The 8,904-nt window shown below is 35.6% G+C and overlaps 1 long non-coding RNA gene across 5 annotated transcripts in view; it reads right to left on the reverse strand.

The window, feature by feature from the left end:
* Positions 1-8,904, reverse strand: part of LOC144300420 (uncharacterized) — a 245,578-nt gene that overhangs the window by 140,330 nt on the left and 96,344 nt on the right. The window lies entirely within an intron of this gene.

The following is an 8,904-nucleotide window of genomic DNA, read 5'->3' on the forward strand; positions in this document are numbered from 1 at the left end:
CAGCGATAGAGAACTATAAACATTCCCCTGAAGTCAGTGTTGTGTTCCCCCTAGAGTTTAGGAAGCAACACCAACTTTTAAAATCTTCTATAATTTTGGTTCAAACTACCTTTCTATCTTTATTCCTCTGCTATTCTAACCAAAGTGACCTACTTTCTCTCTCCTAAACATTTAATATTTATTCTATTCACTCGTGTTCTCTTGTCATATGTCCAAGCCTCTAGACATGCTACTTTTTCTAACCTTGGACCCTGGAAAGCCAACCCTTTTTAGACCGGATGTCAGCAAACTTTTTCCATAAAGGACCAGAGAGAAAGCATTTTTGGCTTTGCTAGCCATAATGTAACTGTCATAACTGTAGCATGAAAGTAAGCATAGACATTGCATTAAATGAATGGGTATAGCTGCATTTTAAATAAAACTTTATTTACAAAAGCAGACATGAATAGATTTAGTCTGTAGGTCATAGTTTGTATAGTTTTATTTCAGATTCAGATTAGAAGTTATCCTCTCTGATACCTTTCATGAAACTTTCTTCCCTTTCACCCCAATCAAGTAGAGAGAGAATTTCTTTTATGCTCACCTAGAATTTGTGCATATTTTTATTATAGTAATTTCCCCATTATACTATATAAATTATTTACGTGTTCAGTTGCCTCTCTAAACATGAGTCCATCAAGCATAAAGACCATGTTTTAAAAAAAAAAAAAAAAGACCATGTTTTATTATTCAGTATCAAACAAAATAGCTAGTACCCCACAGGTATTCAATAAATGTTGACTAGTTGAATGAATAAATAAATGAATGAATGAATGAATGAATGAATGAATGAATAGACAATGATATAAATGTTAATTTGTGGGGAACCTGAATGGCTCAGTCAGTTAAGCTGCCTTCATGGTCTCAGGGTCTTGAGATCAAGCCCCACATAGGGCTCCCTGCTCGGCGGAAAGCCTGTTTCTCCCTCTCCCTCTACCTGCCCTCTCTCTCTCTCTGTGTCAAATAAATGAGTAAAAATCTTTAAAAGAAAATAAAAAATAAATGTTAATTTGTGATGAATCTTGAGAAATGGATAAGATTTAGCAGATGACCCTTGAAATCCATGTTAAGTACTTTTGAATCTAGGGGGAAACAGTTTGTTTTTCTCCCTGAACAACCTCCTTCATTCGTACTATAAATATTGATTGAAGAGTACCTGCTAAGGGCAAAGCCCTTGAGAATTAACATTCTGTAAAGCAGAGTTTTCCAGCTGAAGACTATAAAGTACACTAAGTCACTGTGCCCACTAAATGTGCCTATTATCATCTGTGCATGAAAGTCCTTTTAAAAGTTAATGGGATCGAATGCATATAACAGAATAAAAGAGAAGAATACCCAGACCAAATTACACAAGAATTTATGACACTCTATCCCTGTATGTTGAATCAAGGGATTTGGGTTATTGAAGATAGCATTCTAATGAAGTCTTTTCATCTGTTCTACACATCACTGTTCTTTCATTAGCAACACATTGGAGAGGGGAACATGGCATAGCACCAACATACTAATCCTTTGTTTGAGAAAGTCCCTAGGTCTTTATGTCCCCTTTAAGTACCCTTAATCTTCTTTAATTAACTATGAATTTCTTAATTTGTATTTTTTAATTCTGTCCAATTGGCTTTCCTCATAGCCATCTGCTCTAATGTATATTTCATAAGTACTTTCATACATTTTAGATGCCATACTACTCTGGCCAATAGTTTATGCAATTATTGCTAAAAGGAATGAACAACAATTTCTGTTGGCTGAAAACTTAATATTTAAATGATGTGAATCTAAAGATTTTCTTCAAACATCTATATATCTATTGCTAAGCTTTGAACAAACACCAGATCACATTAAATTCATAGCTCTAGATTTTTGGCAAGTAGGCTTCATGTGTATGTTAGTATTTTGAGCCCCCACCATGTTCTATTGAGGCCTGATTAATTGCAATAACTGAAATTTCACTAGCTCGAAGACTATCCGCCAAGGCTGAACCCATTGAAAAGTTTCCAGAGCCACCTTCAAGTATTTGAGGAATTCCCAGGCAAAAATCTATTCTCACTTGGTGTTCATCCTTCTCTGCCATCTCTTGCTAGAAAATACAATCGATACATGAAGCCCTCAAAGTCTATTGCTGTAGTAATAGAGGGGAGGAAGTAAGCCACTCTCTTTGTGATACTTGGTGGGGGAAAATTGAGGGACCTATGCCTCAATAGTTTATGTATTTTCATGAAACAAGTCTATTTTTCATTACAGTGTTTTTTATTCTTAACACAGACATATATATGTCCATGGATCAGGAATAGGTTCAAAGAGAAATTTGCAAACTGCCTTCAGAATAAGTTATTTCCTCTGATGCCAAAGTTTGCTTCTGGGAGAAGTAATTTCCCTGATGCATGTCCTCAGGGCCAGTTCTTTCCAAGGGTTTACCTCACGTCCTTAATTAATATAATCAGATGTCTCCCACATTGGTCCCTGCCTCTACTCCTGTTTGCCATACTGAAAAGCTAGCTTGTGCTCAAGATAGAATCCTTGCTACGAAGTAGAATGTTTTTATCCTGAATGCCTTCTTTAATTTAGTAAAGACTATTCATACAAGTTATCAAAAAATAGTTAATCCACTTCTTTCTGAATGAAAAATGGGTCACAAAATATAGGTCACATATATTTATATTACTAATATCTTGCCAGAAAGTGCTGCTTTATAAGGAAAACTACAATGATTATGTTGTCCTTATATTTTAGAGCTGGGAAAGATCTTGATAATGCCCTCAGTGGCAGTGTCCTACAAATGAGAATATTTAGGTCCAGAAAAATTAAAGGGAATTTTGAAAGTCACACAGATACAAAGTTGAATATTTATTATTGTAGTCACTTGGAAAGACTGGAAAAGTAAAACTTTGAAGAAAAGGCTAAGAAAGATTCATCATTAACTACAATGTACACGGTAAAACAGGCCCTGGGAGACACTAGCACCAAGACAGGAATGGCAGCATGAATTAGGCCAGACAACTACAACCTAATGTATATCACGGTTTATATTATTTTCCCATGGAAGGTTGTAATGAGAGAATATCGATCACCAAAAATTATGCTCAGTCGTCCATGACCTTATTCTATGCCCTGTACCAAATTTTAAAAGCTCTAAGACAATAAAGTTATTGTCATTCAGTATAATTTCCATATGCCCACTCCCCTTCCTCCAAAATGTAATCTTAAGGAGGTGTTGGGGTTTTTCCTATATTTATTGTTCAGTGCCAAAAGATAGGTCAAAGGACATCTTTGAAATTCTTGTAGGCCAAGAAAAAAGAATATATTTCAGTGTCTTCCAAAAACAAAAGGACTTTGGGAATAGGAGCAATGAATTTGGTCTCTGACAGCTCCTCTGTTTGTGATGGTTATTGGTTACAGGGTTTTACTGCTACCTGGAAGTGTAAATTGCACCCCTGAGATTGTTCTGCACGTAACCTTTAACTCACACTTGATAGCAAACAAATGAAAGAGAGGCAATACCATCAGATGTGATGATTTATTTTTAAAGCACAAGTTTTTTGTTTAATATAAATGTAAAAACATAACTTTCCCTTCAAGCCAGCCAGGTAGTTTAGGCAATTTATCAAACCAAAAGCACTGAAGCTCTGCAGTAAGAAAGGAATAAAATGCATTTGTGCCCAAGTAATTGTCTTTCTCTTCCTGAAATCTAGTAAGATAGATCTGGGGTATAAGGGATTCCAAATAATGATTACAGTCAAACAAAGAAACTCCTTCATGCAATTAGTCTAATTTCATTTCATCTTCAACACACCTTTTCAGAGGTCTTACCACATAACTAATGTTAAGTTTCCGTTTGCTTTTTGAAAATTCACTGTTTTGTGAATTACTGTTTCTTCAAGAACACTCTTGTCAGCTCCTCATTCACATAATGAATGCAGTCCTTTCGAAAAATCATTTTTTTCCTTTTGTCTCCTTTGATGAAAGCTATTTAATAATCTTTGCACAAATCTTGCCCAAATTCAAAGTTGATCCACACAGCCACTCTGTAAAGTATAAGTTGTCTTGTAACCACTCTATCCATTCATTCTCAAGTATTTATTGAGCACTTATTACATTCCATGAAGTATTCTAGAAGCTAGAAACATAAAGATTAACATAAATTATAAGATCCTTGACCTTATGGAACCTAGTGCAGTAGAGAGAAAAGAGTGAGGAGAGGAGAATAAATAAACAAGATCATTTCAAATGGCAAAGTGATCTAAAGTAGGGAGGGAAGTTACTTTACAGTGAGTAGAGAAATAAAACTTCCCTGAGAAAATGATATTTGAACTGAAATCTGAATGGTAAGAAGGACTCGGTCATTAAAAGACCTAAGGGAAAATATTTTGTGCAGAAGAAATAACCAATGCCAAGACCCTGAGTCAAGAAAAAGCTCAGCATGTTTAGTAAATAGAAAGGGAGACCAGTGCGTTGAGCAGAGTGAATGATGGGGAAAGCACAGAGGTTAAGTTCTAAGTGGCAGATGGGGGGCCAGATTATACAGTGCCTTGCAGGTCACTGTAAAGGATTAGATTATTTCAAGGTGCAGTGGGCAAATAGTTTAAGATTTGAAACAAAGAAGTGATGTGAATGTATTCAGGAGGGAGGGAAACAAGAAAAAAATGCAGTAATTTCAATTCTATATTTTGGTATGTGCTTGCCTGTTTGAGCAGAGATTTGAAGTCTCAGAATTCAGTGGAATGATGATATAGCATATCCATTTTACAGCCTGAAAGCTTTCCGTTTTCTGTGAACAAAGTTTGTTCTCTAATCATGTTTTGAAGGTGCATAGTATGGAGAGATTAAAGCTCCCTGGTAAAGTACAGACTCCCAAATGTATTTAGTGGGGACTACACTGAATAGAAAAGATAACCTGAGAGAACAATTTGAACTCCAGGAATAGGGGCAAATCAGTAAAAACGTTATAAAACCTGAAACATCATTCAAATCATCAGGGAAATTAACTTGGCAATTAGACCTTCCATTCTCTGATAAATATGGAAGCCCACAGGCTGATTTTCATTACCAATATAACAACCAAATCTCAGAATAGTATATATTTTAAGCTCTCTTGCCTTTACATTCTTCAAACACATACAAGAGAAAGAAAGTCAAATGAGAGGGCTGTTTCATTTAATTAATATTTCATACACATCACACTTCAGAATCAGAAGCAAATGTAATGTTAAGACATTTCAAAGCACAGAAACATTAAGGAGATAGACCATACATTAAATCCCTTCATCTGTTAAATTCTGCACCACTTTTGTATATATTGTCAGAACAATGGGAGAAAATACACAGCAAATTATTTCCAGAATTAGATCAGAAAAATTAAGGACCATTTTATTTTTTTTTAAAGATTTTATTTATTTATTCATGACAGAGAGAGATAGAGAGAGAGAGACAGAGACACAGGCAGAGGGAGAAGCAGGCTCCATGCAGAGAACCTGACGCTCCATCCTGGGTCTCCAGGATCACACCCTGGGCCGAAGGCGGTGCTAAACCACTGAGCCACCAGGGCTGCCCTAAGGACCATTTTCTGTGCAAAAAAATTCTTAGGCTACTCAAAGCCTCCAATAAACTTTGAGCTACATTTTATGAAAGTAAGGGCAAATCTCTACTCAAAGATACAGCTAATCTAATGCACATTTTGAGTGTCAACTATGTCAAAGTAATTAGAATAGAAGAACTGGCTCAAAGTAAGCAAGACAATAAGTTAATCGAATGAGTACTATGTGAGAGATTACTCCAAATATGATACACATATCTTTAAGAAGACCTGGAAATTCAACCTGATTCTCCCTGAGAAGCCTCCATCTCCTGTGCATACTCAGAATATCCTGCCATTTTCCTTCCCTTTTGGTCTTTTCAACTCTGAGACATCTTAGCAGTTTAGATGAGACTCTTGGCACATCACTGTCACTGGTGTGTTTGGGCTTGGCAGAGACTGGGCCTAATGAATCTGTCTTTCCAGTACTAAGTTCTGTTCTGTCTTTTGATCTGAAAGATCAGAGACCCAGAGAATGATGCAAATACCAGCCACTGGCAATGCCCAAGAATTCCTCAATAGTTTTACCATTACTTTAAGTGAAGACTAGGTAAATCTGAATTTAAACTGAAATCAATAAGAATATATATAACTCACAAAGTATAGATGCAGATGAAACAAAACAAAAATAATTTAATATTTGCTTCTCTTTTAAAACTTAACTACTTAAATTCATTTAATCTCCTACACTGTTCTTCTGATTGGTCCTATTATTTTTCATGGGAAATGGAAACTGGCAATAAATGGAAATATTTTTGAAGAAAAAACCTACAAAGAGTAGGTAACCTGGGGCCCCTCAGTCCCTCAGTCCGTTAGGTGTCTGCCTTGGGCTCAAGTCATGGTCTCAGGGTCCTAGGATCGAGCCCTGCATCGGGTTCCCTGCTCGTGGGGAGTCAGCTTCTCCCTCTCTCTTTTCCCCTCCCCCCTGCTTCTGCTCTCTCTCTTTCTCTCTCTCTCTCAAATAAATGAATAAGATCTTTTTTAAAAAAAAGTAGGTAATTTACTAATTAGGAAAAAGCAGGATAGCACAGATTAGCATATAGACTCTGGAAGAGGCTGCCTGGGCTTGATGCTCTTCCACTTGGTCATCATTAACTTCCATTGTCTCCATTTCCTCATTTATAAAATAGGGATAATAATAACACCTGCATCATAGTGTCTGGCAGATAATTAAATGAGGGGATATATATATATAAAGTGATAAAAATTGCTTCTGGCATATATTGAAACCATATATACCTGTTAGCCAGTATTCTTAAAGTTTACAAATGACCAGCAGATGTTGAAGATGATTAAGGGCAGCCCCAGTGGTGCAGCGGTTTAGCACCGCCTGCAGCCCAGAGCCTGATCCTGGAGACCCAGGATTGAGTCCCATGTCAGGCTCTCTGCATGGTGCCTGCTTCTCCCTCTGCCTGTGTCTCTGCCTCTCTCTCTCTCTCTCTCTCTGTCTCTATGAATAAATAAATAAAAATTTAAAAAAAATAAAAGCAACTGAAATTTTAAAAAAAGAAGATTCTCCTCTCTAGAGCTCTATGGCCTAAGATTTTTATTATGAAGGTTATGTAGACCAACATACCTTACCCAAGATTTACTGACTTTAGTGAAATGTGATAGCCCTTAGCAGACTGAGCTGTCCTCAAGAATAGCCACAGACCTCAAATGTATTGAAATGAAATGGATCTGGCAAGACAGAGCAAGCATAAGTCAATTAAAAATGAATCAGCGAGTCTTTCTAAACAGTAAGAATAACTGCCTCTCCTTCCTATGTTTACTTGTTTGATGTTCACAGAAGTACACATTTGTACTTACTTCAAGCAGATGCTTCTGTTCTTTTACCTAATGATATGGGGGACTGCTAGAGTAGGATTGTGGGAGGATGGATGTGGACTCCAACAAACATGGCATTCTACTGTAGACAAAGGAAAAGGAAATCTGGCAAATAGAATTTTCATAGGCCTACTCATCCCTGCAACTGTTTGCAAAAATGTTTAGACTCATGCTGTCCTGTAAAAATACATTTAATTTAAGATTTTCTAATAGCCAAATAAACAGATGAAGTGATTTTAATCATATATTTTCTTTAACTAGGTATTTCAAAAATATTATTCCAAGATGTAATCAGTACAAAAATTAGTAAGAAATATTTTATACTGTTTTTGTACTAATTTTCAAAACCTAGTGTGTATTTTATACATATCATACCTCAATTCAAACCAGCCACATTTGAGCATATTAACTAGTACATTAGCTCAGATATAAAAAGTTGACATGAAATATAGTCGTAGACTGGATTTTACTGGATTTTACTCTTTAATGAACATAGTATGTCTGAATGTAGCAAAAAATATAGAAATATACCATCACGTGAGATAACAAACCCTAACTTTCTTTTTCAGTCAATTTTTAATCTGTTTCAATTCCCAGGTATAACCTAGGTGATATTTATGGCTGCAACTATCTTATTTGGAATTACCAGTATGAATTTTGAAGTAGTGGTCTCTAAGGGGAACTCACAAATACAAGGCCAAAATCCACATTGATCTGCCTTTCAAAGTCATTCTGAAATTCTTGGTAAATGTTAATTATAAGTTCCTAAGAACGTAGATATCTGCTAAATGAATGAGCAAATGGATGGTGATGAAGAATACATAAGTGGATAAAGTTCATATTTCATAATTTTATAATTTGTATTTTTGCTGGTAAAGATTGATTATATGTTATGTTGAACAATTTTATAGCTATATAAAGATGATAGGTAGAATGATAGATATTAATATAGGTATCTACAACTGTTCTTTCAAGTAAAAATTACAGAAACCTAAAATTACTTCTATAGCATTCAGTTAAGGGTAGAGACTGCTTAATTGAGACAGAGGCATTTGGTAAAGAAATCTACGATGGACAATGGAAGATGAAAATTAGAAGAATCTTAAACTCTTTACTTAAATTTTCTCAAGATTATCTAAATCTGCCTGCTTTCCAACTATTAAAATATTGAGGAAAAATATTACTTTTTTCTTCAGTTATATTCTACTTAAGAAAAAAATCTTAAAACAACCATTAAAACCTCATTATCACCTGACCATACTATTATAACTTGTTATTGTTTCCTATTTTTTCCCCATGTTAGCTTATCCAAGACATCAGATCAAGGTCTTCTTATAAGATGCAGTTTTCATTACACTATTCCCATACCAAGGACTTCCTGTCTGTTATCAGATCAACTCCAAACTCCCTGGCATCCTAAATCTCTGTCAGATGCCTACACCTCATAATGTCTCCTGACTCACTACCTC

This window comes from Canis aureus, chromosome 28, assembly GCF_053574225.1.
Source record: "Canis aureus isolate CA01 chromosome 28, VMU_Caureus_v.1.0, whole genome shotgun sequence".
Classification (NCBI taxonomy): Eukaryota; Metazoa; Chordata; class Mammalia; order Carnivora; family Canidae; genus Canis; species Canis aureus.